General features: G+C 36.1%; 1 non-coding gene across 1 annotated transcript; it reads left to right on the top strand.

The window, feature by feature from the left end:
• Positions 1–559: 559 nt before the first annotated feature.
• Positions 560–666, top strand: LOC149991119 (U6 spliceosomal RNA). The gene has a single exon (XR_016508745.1). It is a non-coding gene; the product is annotated as a U6 spliceosomal RNA (small nuclear RNA).
• The last annotated feature ends 15083 nt before the right edge of the window (positions 667–15749 follow it).

Below are 15749 nucleotides of genomic sequence, written 5' to 3'. Positions count from 1 at the left end.
AACTTGATGCAGTCATATTTCTTTATTCTTTTCTTTATATCCTTAGCCTTAGGAACTATATCAGTGAAAATATTGCTGCTTGGGATATTTGAAATTTTACTGCCTATGTTTTCCTCTAGGACTTTTATGGTGTTGCAACTTACATTTAAGTCTTTCAACCATCTTGGGTTTATTCTGATATATGGTGTAAGGTGGTGGTCTAGTTTAAGTTTCTTTGCATGTACCTGGCCAGATCTTTCAACACCATTTATTGAAGAGGCTATTTTTACTCCATTTTATGTTCCTGCTTCCGCTGACAAATATTAATTGACCATAGAGACCTAGGTTTATTTCTAGGCTTTCTGTCCTCTTTCATTGATCTGTCTGTTTTTATCCCAGTGCCAGACTGTTTTGAGTACAGTGGCCTTGTAATATAGTTTGATATCAGGTACTGTGATCCCTCCTACTTTGTTCTTCTTTCTCACAATTGCTGAGGCTATTGGGGTTGTTATTGCTTCTATATAAATTTTTGAAAGCAAAGCTATTGTTTAGAATAGAAAGACAGATAAAGAACTTCTTACTGCTCCCTTCAGCAGCACATGTACTATAATTGGAACAAAACAGAGAAGATTAGCATGGCTCCTGTACAAGAATGCCATGCAAGTCCATGAATCACTCCATACTAAAAAACCAAACTAAACAGAATTTCCCAAACAAGAAAAATCTAGGGAAACTCATCACCAGTAAACCAGTATTATAAGAAATGTTAATGAAAATTCTTTAAGATGGGAGTGTGACTAAGGATATAGGTGAAGAACGTGAAGGATTAAGAAATACAAATTTGTAGTTACAGAATAGTCATGGGGATATAAAATACAGAATAAGGAATAGAGTCAATAATATTGTAATAAATGTGGGTGGTATCAGAGGGGTAATGGATTTATCAGGATGATAACTTAGTAAGTTATATAATGTCTAATCACTAGATTGTACACCTGAAAGTAATATAATATTGTATGTAAACTATAATTTAAAAATGAAAATATATTTAAAGTAAAATTAAAAAAAGAAATATTGCCCATGTTTGGAAGTAGATGTGATAGGTAATAGAATGAGTAATATCATTCAGGTATCAGTTAAATCAAAGTCAAACTGAAGATTACCTAGAGGAGCAGATTGCTTTTAATTCTTTAAAATAATATTCCAGAAATTCTCTAATCAAGTTTTTAAAGTATATTTTATTTACTATGCTATTACAGTTGTCACCATTTATTCTCCCTTTGCTCTCCTCTGCCCAGTATCCGCTCCCCTCCAGTAATCCCACGCCCCTTAGTTCATGTCCATAGGTTGTGCATATAAGTTCTTTGGCTTCACCCTTTCCTATATTATTCTGAACTTCCCCCTGTCTATTTTGTACCAACCAATTATGCTTCTTAATTTCTGCACCATTTCCCAATTTCTCCCCATTACCCCTCCCAGCTGATAACCCTCCAAATTTTCCCCATGCCTATAATTTTGTTCCTATTCTGCTCTGCTTAGTTAGATTTTGTTTTTGCTTTTTTAGATTCAGTTGCTGATAGTTGTGTTTGTTGTCATTTTAGTGTTCATAGTTTTGATCTTCTTTTTCTTAAGTAAGTCCCTTTGACATTTTATATAATAATGACTTGTCGATGATGAACTTCTTTAGCTTTACCTTGTCTGGGAAGCACTTTATATGTCCTTACATTCTAAATGATAGCTTTGCTGGACAGAGTAATTTTGGTTGTAGGTCCTTGCTTTCCACCATACTGAATACTTCTTGCCAGTCCCTTTTTGCCTACAGAGTTTCTTTTGAGAAATCAGCTGATAATCTCTAGTCACCCCTTTCTAGGTAACTCTCAGCTTTTCTCCTGCTGCTTTTAAGATTCTCTCTTCATCTTTAACCTTTGGCATTTTACTTATGATATATCTTGGTGTGGTCCTCTTTGGGTCTAGCTTGTTTGGAACTCTGTGCTTCCTGGACTTGTATGTCAACTTCCTTTGCCAAATTTAGGAAGTTTTCCTTCATTATTTTCCATAAACTTTTGATTTCTTGCTTTTCCTCTTCTTCTTCTGGTAGCCCTATGGTTCGGATGTTGACACTTTTAAAGTTGTCTAAGAGGTTCCTAAGCCTCTTCTTATTTTTTTTTCTTGCATTCTGTACTGGTTCACTGTTTTTTTTCTTCCTTATGTTCCAAATAATTAATTTAAGCCCCAGTTTCCTTCCCTTCACCATTGGTTTTGTATAGATTTTCCTTCGTTCATTTAGCATAGCCTTCAATTTTTCCTTTCTGTGTTTGCCGTACTTAAGCATATCTGTCAAATCTGGGAGCATCTTTAACACCAGTGTTTTGAATTCTACATCTGTTAGGTTGGCTATCTCCTCATCTGTTAGATTGGCTATCTCCTCGTCGCTTAGTTCTATCACTGAAACCTTGATCCATTCCCTATTTTGGATCATAGTTCTCTGTCTCCTCCTCTTGACAGGTTCCTGTGTTTGCCTATGTGTCTTAGGCAGAGTTGTCACAGCTGTTATGTTGTAAGAAGTGGAGTCTTAGAGCCCTAAGTATTCATCAGTACAGGGTGACCCATTTCACCAGTTTGTGATGCTATATGTGGCAGAGGGGCCTGAGAGTGAACAATGCCACTTGCTCAGCACTTGCCCCTTTTCCAGGCACTTTTCCCACTTCCCATATGGGACTTGCGCCCCTCTGTTTTCCTGACCATTGTTCCCAGAGTGGGTGGGTCTGCAGACATCCTAGTGCCATGGGGGCCCTTTAAACAAGTGGACTCTGCTGAGACCAGCAGTTTCTTTCTTTGCTCCAACCCCACTGGTTTTCACAGACAGAATCAGTGAGGTTTTATTTCCCTGGCACTGGAACCATGAGCTGTGCAGTCTGGTCTGGTCTGGTGCTGGGAGTGCTCCACAGTTGTCCCTCCCGATTTTTTAAAATGTGTGACTGCATTTTTCACCTACCTGCCACTGCCACCACTGCTGCTGCCACCACACTGCTTCCTCTCTACCCCAGCCCTGCCCCTCTTATCTGTCTGGCTGAGTATTTCTTCTTTGTATCTTTGTTTGTTAGACTTCCATGCAGCTCAATTTTCAGGAACTTCTGGTTGTCTCTAGTTTTGAGATAGTTGTATTCCTTCTTAGTTGTGGAGGGAGATGCAGCATGTCTACCTAGGCCTCCATCTTGACCAAAAGTTTCTAATCTAAGTTTTGACATGTATTTCATGATACAAATTTTTAAGAAATAATCTCTGGAAATCTTGAGTTGAAGCTAATGTGTATATATATATATATATATATATATATATATATATATATATATATATATTAGATATAAACAGATATGTTCTAATAATCAAATAAACTAAAGTAGAATCCAAGCCCTCTTAACAAAATTGAGGACAGTTGCCTAATAAAAAAAATTACAAAAGTAACTGAGGGAGTACCTGAACAATGGAGCAAGATTTCTCTCTAAAATAAGTTAAGGTTTGCTTCATCCCATGAATGAACAGTCTGTCAAGTTTTGTATCATACTGCATTTCCTTATTACTTTTAACTTGTATTATTTTTTAAACAAGGTATAACAAAATACCTTACTTATCTATAAATCAAAACTTATTAATAATGTTTATAAAACTCAAACAGTGTCACTCTGTAGTGACCTCTCCAAGCCTTGCTGCTTGCAGAATATAATTTTAATTAACTGAAGAAAGTTGTCTGTTGTATAGGTGGTTATCAATAAGCCAGTCAAATGTTGGGAAATTCCTACCAAAATGATATTTCAAATAGTGAATCTCAAATCACTTATTCTGGAAGCAAATGCACAATTAAGTGAGTCATTTATTATAGCTACAAGTAGATCATTAGAGTAAAACTCTTCTACCTTCATATAAGAGCATATTAATATTTTAGCCCCTATAGGCATAAAAGAATATGCTTTGAGCATTATAAGCAAGTATAATTTACATGTTTAACACAGTAATTTTATTATCATAAGCATGTAATAATTTTATATGATTAGATTACTTTGTGAGATTATAGAAAGTATCACCTACTTCCCAAAAGATTTTTCTCCATTTTGGCAATGGTACCTATAAATCTATCATTTGGGGTTGAGTCCTTTATGTGTTTATTACATGAGGAAACAAAATACCATAGGGAAGTAGTACACAAGCTGTATTTTCAATCAGAATTACCTGAAAAGTCTGTTAAAAGGGCAGATTTTGTAACACACCTCCAGCTTACCTGATTCAGTAGTTCTAGGGTAAGACCCAAGGAGCTACATTTTTTTAAAAAGGCTTAAGAATAATTCTAATGCAAGGCCTCAGCAGACCTCACTGTCAGAAGCACTCTTTAAGATGTCATCCCCTGGCACTATAATGAGAATTAGTTGCTGGCCAGACAAAAGCAAAACCTGAAATAATGATACACATAATATTTTTAGAGCATGAGAGTAGTTAACATTCACAATAGTTACAGAAAAAATGCAAATAGCATAATCTACTTCATAGGGTATCACAAGATCGTCTCTGGATGCCTAACAACCCAAGGCTTTACTATTACTAAGGATTATATGAATTTGGAGCATAGTCTCTCTAGGTATTTCCATATACTTTGAAAGCAGAAGGGCAGGTATGAATAGTATAGTAATGCAAAAGATATAGTTTATATCAGAACTTTCTGTACTTCACTATAGCCAGTGGTAATGGTAGAGACTTCTATAACATATTTTTCTCATTAGCTTCCAAAATAAAGGGCAGTTCACTTACCCCTTAATAAGAACAGTAGTGTCATATTTTTATTTTCTTTAGTTTGGTAAAAATATTTAATGATACATCTTATTAGATGTTTATTATGCAACTCATATGACAGAAGTCAACACAGCTAAAATATTGTTGCAGCAGGTCTTTCTACAAGACATATTTATTTTCAAATTCTTGGATTATAATGTGAGGTATAAACATGCAATAAAATGGAAAAGTGGTGTTATCATTTGTCATAGTAAAAATAATTTTTATTGTCATAGCAAAAAAAAGTAGGTGGTATAATATACCTAGAGATTCAAAAAAATGTGACATTAAAGAAAAGAGTATAATGGAAAAGAGAGAGAGTGAAGGCTTGGATGTTTTCAGATAAAATGAAGTGCCCTTTATCAGAAATAAAGACAGCATAAAAGCAGATGCAAAAGTTTTCAAGCTATACTACACTAACTTGAACATTAGACAAGATCAGAAATTCGTTAGTATATTTTATTGATTTTGTTGTTACAGTAGCCCAATTATTTTTCCCTTTGCTTCCCTTTGCCCAGTAACCCCCTTCCCTCCAGGAAGGGGCCATGTATATAAAAGTTCTTTGGCTTCACTCTTTCCTATGTTATTCTTACCATCCCTCTGTCTATTTTGTACCAACCGATTATGCTTCTTAATTCCTGCACCATTTTTTCATTCTCCCCCTTCCCCCTCCCAGCTTACAACCCTCTAAATGATCCCCATACCTATGATTCTATTCCTATTCTGGTTTGCTTAGTTGGATATTGTTTTTTGTTTTTTGTTTTTTAGATTCAGTTGTTGATAGTTGTAAGTTTGTTCTCATTTTAGTGTTCATAGTTTTGATCTTTTACTTAAATAAGTTCCTTTAACATTTCATATAATAATGGCTTAGTGGTGATGAACTATTTTAGCTTTACCTTGTTTGGGAAACACTTTATTTGTCCTTCCAGAATTCTTATAATAACTTTGGGGGAAAAGCTGAAGATAAAAAAAAACCCCACAAATTATAAGTTATAGTAGTAAAATGGATAATTATTCCTTCACACAATCATTGAATTTCTCTCTTTTTCAGGTATACACATAGGTCCTGTGGTTACAAAAATAGGGCTTCTACCACCAAAGAACATACAATCTAGTAAGCACATTATTTTTAGTAAATAATAGAGACCCAGTACTTGTAAGAGAGCTCAGAACTAGGAAATAATTACCCTAGATGTGAAGAGAAGAGGTTAAGAAAGTCTTCATGGAGAATTTGGCATTTAAATGCTGAGCAGAAATTTGTAAAATGTTCAGTACTTGGGGAATGGAATAATCATGGAGATTTTTAATAGCTGGTGTCCAGATGAGGGCCAGCCTCTATAAGAATAGGACACAAAGCACTTACAGGTGGAATAAGAAAGTGTATACAGCACCACCTCCTTCATAATGTGGCTCAGGTTTACATTTTTCAGACAGTTTATGACATTATTGGTGAGATTTGTATTATTATTATTAAGAATATCTTATATGGATTCTTGTGAGTAAATCATTAAATCTAGATTTCCACCAGCCCAAAACATTATTTTTCTTCCTACCCTTAACTTTGCAACCTTTTTATTCTGTATGTGCATGTGCACATTTGCAGACATGTGTGCCTATATGTGTTGAAAGACAATTATTCCAGGTCAGTTGGCTGTCTCCGGACAACGGCGTGCTTGGTTTAGCAGGCTGGCATCCTTGTTGTGTTCTGGGGGCAACAGATTTGGCAAAAAGGGTTAAAAAGCATCATTCAATCCATAACTACTAGGTGGCAAAAGGCAGGGATTAATTTTTCAATGTTCCGGCCTCTGTGCCTTTGTGCAGATCGAACCCTAATCTTGGAAAACCCAACCTACTTCCATTGCTCCTGTCAACAATCTGGAAAACAACTCCTTATCTTTGATTACTATATCAATATTCTGGTTGTCCTGAGAAACTTTTCAGACCTGCCCTGCACCCGGCTCCTGCCGCAGCCTAACCCTGCTCTTCTCCATCCCAGCCCAGACTGGCAGTGAGAACTCATTCCTGTCTCAACCCTCTCCCACTCTAGAAGTGGTTCCTTGAAGGCAGAGACTTTAATATGTGGAACTCTACCCTGGCAAATGTATGAGACTAAATGAATGAAAGGGAAGAAATAAGAGAGAAAGAAGATGGAGAAAAGAGGGAAAAAGGTGAGAGAAAGAAAGAGAGGAAGGAAATAGACTTAAAGTGTAGTTGAAGACACATTGTTTTGTTTTGTTTTTTAATTTATTTTTTGGTTTTTCAATTACTGTTGTCCCATTTTTCCCCCATTTCTCTCCCCCACCCAGCCCACCCTGAAGACATATTATTTACATGATGTTACACCATGCCCAGAAAATAAGCATTGACCTACACTTGAGCCCCTCTTGACTGTTCGGAAGCATGAGAGAATGGAGTCACTTTCGTACAATGACCAGGTTGCTATGTCTAGGGAGTCTTAGGTCTGGTAAGGGCCTCAAAAACCCCCACCCAATAAGATGATTAGCAGGAAATAAAAACCACAAACAATAACTATTGAGGAACCTGGTGGAAAATCTTGCAAAACCCCAGTAGTGTGTAGGGAACTTTTTACTTCCTTATTCTATTCTTCTCCCTGGCCACATGCCCAACCAATCACCAAGTGCCCCATTATTCCCACCATTGTTCCCGCTATTTCCCTACCCCTCCCTTTAAAACCTTGTCAGCCTGTACGCCAGTTCTCCCTTTCGAGACAGCCTGGCAGGTTCCTCTTAATAAACCTTGCAACTCAAAAAAAAAAAAAAAAAAAAAAAAAGAAAGAAAGACAATTATTTTATTCTCTGGATGGAATTTTTTACTGTACTCTGTAGCAGCTTTTTTTTCTCTTCTCTGACATCACTAAATTATTTTTTCCTAATATTATGTCCATGCCCTTTCTTATTTCCCTTTATTGTCTGTCTCCAGAAAAATTAATTATCCCTGAGGAAACTTTCAGAGAGGTCTGTGCCTTTCCAAATATTATAAGATCATCAATGGAGAGTAATAGGCTCTACTGAGTGGGGCCAGGAGGTAAGAATAACAGGCTGATATGATAGCTGACTATGGACCTTGGTGGACATAAAATGTCCAGCAGCAAGAAAATCCAGAGCATTCCAGATTCTTTCACTAACCCAACACAGGAATAGTCTCTTTATGGTGCCTATTACCCAGGAAATTAAGTTCTTTGGGCCCCTGGTATTTTCTTTCTGAATGTGAAACCACCTTTGATGTGACATACCCCTGTCTTTGCCCAAGTGCTCTTTTCTTCCTCTGTACTCTAAATATTGATGTCTTTCCATCTGTTTTTCTGTCTTGAGCTAGTGTAGCTACAAACATTTCTACTTACCCTCTTGATTTTCTGGACCTAAAATAATCAAGAAACATTGTAAAACTGTACATAATCTTGAGAAGGACAGATGCTGTAATCCTTATTCTGGTATTGCATATGCCTAGGGGAAAGAGGAAAATGCTTAAAATGGTTCCAGCTAATTTCAGAGAGAAATCCATAAAGTTCTGCCTGAAGCAGAAGGCTGGAGAAGACTGCCTGTGTAATCACAAGTAGCTGTTCTCAGCCAAAACAGTAAAATGAGGAAAAGCTCAGATTCCAGCTGGGTAATAGAAGTGGAGAGGTTAAATATATAATTTTGATTAAAGTCTTTCTTCTGTAACTCTCACAAATATTTTTATGTAAACATTTTTTTTCTGGTCTCAATTTAAAGTCAATATAGTTCAGCAAGGAAACACACACATAAATTCACACACATATAATACTGGGATTGTAGATTCTAACCTCATGCAAGATAGTCAGTGGACAAGATACCACTGACTATTATACTCATCTAAAAATAATTGCAAAGTAATTACTGGGTCAATTTTAGAATAGTCCAATGAAAAAAAGAACCATAATTTTCATTGCCCTGATGAAGTATGTTGTATAAATGTATAAAAATATTATATTTTAATATATTTTTAAATATTATATTTATTTTTAGAGCAAGGGTAAGGGAGGGAGAAAAAGAGGGAGAAAAACACCTATATGTGAGAGAATCATCAATTGGTTGTTTATCACATGTCCCCAAAGTAGGACCTAGCTAGCAATCCAGGCATGTGCATTGACTGGAATTGAACCAGCAATTTTTCAGTTCACAGAACAACACCCAACTCACTGAGCTACACCAGTCAGGGCTATATTTTTACCTTTAAATACACATGGAATATTAACTAGAAGTATAGGAGCAACAAGTGGCATTTAACAGATTATAAATGATATAATTTTGAGAATATAATAATTGCTATAGCCATAGGGGGTGCATATATTCATTTGATTTGGTGTTTCGTGATTCTTATGGTATATATATTCCCAGCAGTGGAATTCCTGGGTCAAAAGGTAGTTCTATTTTCAATTTTTTAAGGAAATTCTGTAACATTTGCACAGTGGCTACACCATTCTGCATTCCCACCGACAGTGTACAAGGGTTCCCTTTACTACACATCCTTGCCAGCACTTGTTTGTTTATTTCTTAATGATGGCCATTCTGACAAGGGTCAGGTGATACCTAATTGTGATTTTAATTTCCATCTGTCTGAGGGCTTATTTATGTTGAGCAATTTTTAATATGTCTATGGGTCCTCTGTACATACTCTGTGGAGAAGTGTCTATTCAGGTCCTTTGCCCATTTTTTAATTTGACTGTATGGCTACCAGGTGTTGAGTCATATGAGTTCTTTAAGTATTTTAGAGATTAAACCGCTGTCTGATGTACCATTGTCAAATATGTTCTCTCATTCAGTCAGTTCCCATTTCATATTCGTGATGGTCGCTTTAGATGTGCAGAAGATTTTTTATTTGATGTAGTCATATTTGTTTAGTTTTTCCTTTATTTCCCTTTCCTTAGGAGAAATATAAAAAAAAATTACTATGTGATATATCTATTTTTCAAATTTTATATATTTATTTTTTCTATTACAGTTATCTCACTTTTTTAGCCATTTCTCCCCCACACACACCACTCCCACCCTTCTCCCACAGTCGATCCTCACAGTTACCCCATTGTCCATGTCCATGGGTCATTTACAATAGTTCCTTGACTTGATCCTTTCCTGACTTATGCCCCTTCTCTCCCTTCCACCTGCCTCCCTGGTCATTAACAGTCTGCTCCTTGTTTACTTGCCTCTTTGTTCTATCTTGCTCATTTGTTTGTGTTCATTAGTTTCCTGTATTAGGTGATCTCATATGGTATTTTTCTTTTGTTGCCTGGCTTATTTTGCTAAGCATAATTCTCTCTAGTTTCATCCATGTTATCGCAAATGGTAGGAGCTCCTTCTTTCTTTCGGCTGCATAGTATTCCATTGTATAAATGTACTACAGGGTTTTGATCCATGCATCTACAGATGGTCACTTAGGCTGTTTCCAGCACTTGGCTATTGTAAATAGCACTGCTGTGAACTAGGGGTGCATACGTTATTTTGAATTGGGGTTTCAGGATTCTGCAGGTATAACTAGCAATGAAATAGCTGATTCAAAAAGCAGATTCATTTTTAGTTTTTTGAGGAAATTCCATACTGGCTGCACCAGTTGGCACTAGGGTTCCTTTTTCTCTGCCTCCTCGCCAGCATTTTTTTGTTTGTTCATTAGTTGATATAGCCATTCTGATTAGTGTAATGTGATATCTCATTGTGTTTTATATTTGCATCTCTCTGGTGGCTAGTGATGTTGAGCATTCTTTCATATACCTGTGGACCTCTGTATTTTCTCTTTGGAGCAATGTTTGTTCAGGTCTTTTGCCCATTTTTTAAAATGGGTTGTCTGTCTTTTTTATATATTTTGGAGATCAATCCCTTGTGTGAAGTATCGTTGACAAGTTTTTTTTTTTCCCATATGGTTGGTTCTCTTTTCATCTTGCTGATGTTTTCTTTTGTTGAGCAGAAACGCTTTAGTTAGATGTAGTCCCATTTATTTATTATTTTCTTTCTTGCCATTGCCTTAGAATACGTATCAGTGAAAATATTGCTATATGGGACATCTGAAGTTTTCATGCCTATGTTTTCTTCTAGGACTTTTATGGTATCATGGCTTAAATTTAGCTTTTGATCCATCTTGAGTTTATTCTTGTATGTGGTGTAAGTTGATGGTCTAGTTTCATTTTTTTGCACATCCCTGCCCAGTTCTCCCAGCATCATTTGTTGAAGGGGCTCTTCTCACTCCATTTTATGTTCTTTCCCTCTCTGTTGAATATTAGTTTACCATATGGACTAGTTTACATATAGGATTTATTCTTGGGATCGCTATTCTGTTCTGTTGATCTATACATCTGTTCTTATGTCAGTACCAGAGTGTTTTGATTACAGAGGCTTTGTAGTATAGTTTGATATCAGGTATGGTGATTTCTGCTACTGTTTTGTTCTTCCTCAAGATTGCTGTGGCCATTTGAAGTCTTGTTTGGTTCCATATAAATTTTGAAATATTTGTTCTACATCTGTGAAATATATCACTAGTATTTTAATAGAAATTGCGTTGAATCTGTAAATTGCTTTGGGTAGTATAAACATTTTAATGTTGATTCTTCCCATACTTGAACATAATATAGTCGTTCATTTATTTGTATCTTCCTTAATTTCTTTCTTCAGTGTCATGTAGTTTTCCAAGTACAGGTCATTTATCTCTTTGGTTAAGGTTATTCCTAGGCACTTTATATTTCTTGTTGCTATAGTAACTGGGATTTTTTTTAGTGTTTATCTCTGATATATTTTTAAAATTTATTTGTTTGTTTATTTATTTATTTTTAGAGAGAGAGGAAAACAGAAAGAGAGGGAGAGAAACATCACTTTGTGGTTGCCTCTCACTTGCATGCCCAACTGGGGGACTGATGAGCAACCTAGTAATGTGCCCTGACTGGGAATCGAACCAGAGACACTTGGATCACAGGCCGACGCTCAGTCCACTCAGTCACAGCAGCCAGGGTTTATCTCTGATATTTTATTGCTCATGTACAGAAAAGCCTTTGATTTCTCAATATTGACTTTGTGCCCTGCTATTTTGCCAAATTCACTTATTACCTTGAGTAGTTTTTTATTTTTATTTTTTTTGTGGAGTCTGTAGGGATTTCTATGAATACTATAATGTCATCTGCAAATAATGACCGTTTTACTTCCTCTTTTCCAATTTGGATGCCTTTTATTTCTTTTCCTTGTCTGATTGCTGTGGCTAGAATTTCCAGACTATATTGAATAGGAGTGGAGATAGTGAACATTTTTGTCTTGTTTCTGATCTCAGGGGTAAAGCTTTCAGTTTTTGCCCATGGAGTATGATGTTGGCTTCAGGTTTCTTGTATATGGCTTTTATTATGATGAGGTATGATTCTTCTATTCCCATTTTGCTGGGTTGTTTTCATCATAAATGGGTGTTGTAATTTATCAAATGTTTTTTAGCATCTATTGATTTGATCATGTGATTTTTATCTTTCATTTTTTGTGTAGTGTATTAGGTTAATTGATTTGTGAATATTAAAATATCCCTGCATCCCTGGGATGAATTCCACTTGATCATGGTATATGATCCTTTTAATGTGTTGCTCTACCTGTTTTGCTGATATTTTATTGAGGAGTTTTGCATCTATGTTCATCAGCAATATTGGCCTGCTTTTGGAATTAGGGTAATACTGGCTTCATAGAAAGAGTTTGGGAGTCTTCTCTATTCCTGGATTTTTTTGGAATAGCTTGAGAAGGGTAGGCATTATTTCTTCCCTAAATTTTTTTAAAATTCACCTGGGAAGCCATCCAGTCTAAGGCTTTTGTATGCCAGGAGTTTTTTTTATTACTGCTTCAATTTCACTAGTTGTTATCAGTGTACTCAGACTTTCTGCTTTTTTTTAAATTCAGTTTTGGAAGATTGTATGTTTTTAGAAATTTGTCTGTTTCATCTAGGTTGTCAAGTTTCTTGCTGTACAGTAATTTGCAGTAATTTCTTACAGTCCTCTGTATTTCTGTGTTATCAGTTGTGATTCTTCTCTTTCATTTATGATTTTGTTTATTTAGGTCCTCTCTCTTTTTTTCTTGATGAGCCTGGCTAAAGGCTTGTCATTTTTGTTTATCTTTTCAAAGAACCAGCTCATCGGTTATTGATCTTTTGAATTGTTTGTTTAGTTTCTGTGTCATTTTATTCTGCTCTGATCTGGATTGCCTTCCTTCTACTTGCTCTGGGCTTTGTTTGTTGTTCCTCTAGTTCTTGTAGCTGTCAGGTTAAATTTTTTATTTGAGATTCTCCTATCCTTTTTTGGTAGATGTGTATTGCTATGAAGTTCCCTCTCAGGAGTGCTTTGCTGTGTCCCATAGGTTTTGGGCAGTTGTATGTTCATTATCATTTGTTTCCAGAAACTTTTTTTTCCTTGATGTCATTGTGACCCATTCATTATTTAATAGCATGTTATTCATTCTCATGAATTTGAATGTTTTTGAGTTTTTTCCTTGAGGGTGGTTTCCAGTTTCAGGCCATGGTGATCTGAGAAGATGTTTAATGTAATTTCAATGTTCTTGATTTTTCTGAGGCTTAAATGTGTCCTACTATGTGGTCTATCTTTAAAAATATTCCATGTGCAGTTGAAAAAAAATATTTTGCTTCTCTGGGCTGAAGGGTTCTATATATATAATCAATTAAGTCCATTTGATCTCGTGTTGTTCAATGCCTCAATATCCTTGGTGTTACTTTGCTTCGAAGATCTTTCTGTTGTTGATATTGAATTATTAAAATCCTGTATCATGAATGTGTTGCTGTTGGTATCCTTCTTGTAGTCTTCCAAGATTTTCTTTATATATTTGGGTGCTCCTATGTTGGGTGCATAAATGTTGACTGGGTTTATATCCTCTTGATGGGTTTTCTCCCTAAGTATTATGAAATGTGCCTCTTTGTCTCTTTTTATAGCCTTTGTTGTGAAATCTATTTGTCTGATATAAGTATTGCTAACCCCGCTTCAATTTCATGTCGTTTGCTTGAAATACTTTTTCCCTTCCCTTCACTTTCAGAATGTGTAGATCTTTTTTTTTTTTTTTTTTTTTTTCTGGGGTAGGTCTCTTGTAGACAGGGTATATGTGGGTCATGTTTTCTTATCCATTCAGGTACCCTATGACTTTTTATTGGAGCATTTAATCCATTTATATTTAAGATTATTATTGATATGTACTTATTCATTGTGATTTTCCCCCCTTTGTACCTGAGCTCTTCTCTCTCTCTCTCTCTCTCTCTCTCTCTCTCTCTCTCTCTCTCTCTCTCTCTCATTCTCTCTCTCTCTCTCTTTCTATTTTTACTTCCTCTTATTAAAGAAGTCTTTTAGCCTCTCTTGCAATGCTGGTTTGGTTGAAATGTGTTCTTTTAGCTTTCTTTTGTCTGAAAACTCCTTATTTTTCCTTCCATTTTGAATGAGAGCCTTGCTGGGTAGAGTAGTCTTGGTTGTAGGCCGTTGTTTTTCATTGCTCAAAATACTTTTTGCCATTCCCTTCTGGCTAGTAGTGTTTCTGTTGAGAAATATGCTGATAGTCTTGTTGGAGCTTCCTTGTATGATATTTGCTGTTTTGCTCTTGCTGCCTTTAGGATTTTCTCTTTGTCTTTGAATGTTGCCATTTTAATTATGATGTGTCTTGGAGTGGGCCTCTTTGGATTTATCTTCATTGCAACCCTCTGTGCTTCTTGGACTTGTGTGACTTTTTCTCTCCTCAAGTCAGGGAAGTTTTCTGTCATTCCCTTTTCAAACATGTTTTCTATCCCTCGCTCCTTTTCTTCTCCTTCTGTATCCCCTATAGTATAGATATTATTATGCATCCTGTTGTCCTGAAGCTCTCTTAAACCCTCTTTTTCCTTTTTTCTATCGTTTTTCATGTTGTTGCACTGTCTGGGATTTTTTTCTACATTGTCCTCCAGGTTGGTGATCCGATTCTCTGCTTCATCTAGCCTGCTTTTTAGACCTTCTATTGTGTTCTTCAGTTCTTAAATTGTATTCTTCACTTCCTCCAGGCTCTTATTGATAGTTTCTATGTTCTTTTTAATGCTGGTATAGTTCTCAGTAAGTTCCATGTAGCTTCCCTGGAGTTCTTTGTAGTTTCCCTGGAGTTCTTTATAATTCCCCTGGAATTTTTTGCAGTTTTCTCTGAGTTTGTCGAATTCATTGAGCTCCCTTATAAACATTCTTTTGAATTCCATGTCTGATAGTTTCTTTGCTTCTGTTTCATCTAGCACTCTTTCTGAGGATTCCTCTTTTTCTTTCGTTGGGGGGTTGTTTCTTTGTCTCTCCATTTGAGTTGCCCCTTCTTGTTTGTTTTCGATTCTTAAATTCGTCTGCTTTGGTTTCCCACCTTCATGGTGTCACCTTCTTTAATAGGATACCTGGGGGATTTAGTGGTGCAGTGTCTTTGCTCTCCTGAGCTTGATGTTCTTGGGATGCCCTTTGTGATGTTTGTTTAGCTGTCTGGTTGAATTTCAGTTTTTGTTGTTGTTGTGCTACTCTTTGGTGGAACCTTCCCTCTGGCTAATTGATTGAGAGTCACTCTGCCTACCTTGTCTTGAGTTCTTTTGTGGAGATGCTGTTAAAACACAAACACACAACCCAGGCAAGAAACCCACACCCTCAAAAATATCCTCCTCCCACAATCACACTATCAGCAGCAAATAAGCCAATATTAATATAGATATAAAGAAATTAAGACCATTATACTAAAGGAAATCAAATTCAAATCGACTAACTGAAAGATTATTTTTGAGAGAGAAGGTGGAAGAGTTATAATAGTAGTGAATAGGGACAAGGCAATATGAGACAGTAAGAAATATTTAAATTGTATGTTGTAAAAGGAAGGGCAGAAGGCTTAATGAAGTGACAGAGGGGAAGCATATAGTGTTAGGCTTATACAGAAGTTATATGTTATATATTTAGTGTAAGAGGGAGCCTAAAC

Source organism: Furipterus horrens, unplaced genomic scaffold, assembly GCF_987537825.1.
Source record: "Furipterus horrens unplaced genomic scaffold, mFurHor1.1.pri manual_scaffold_17, whole genome shotgun sequence".
NCBI classification, from domain to species: domain Eukaryota; kingdom Metazoa; phylum Chordata; class Mammalia; order Chiroptera; family Furipteridae; genus Furipterus; species Furipterus horrens.
The sequence above is the reverse complement of the archived record's forward strand: the minus strand, read 5'-3'. Positions and strand labels throughout refer to the sequence as shown.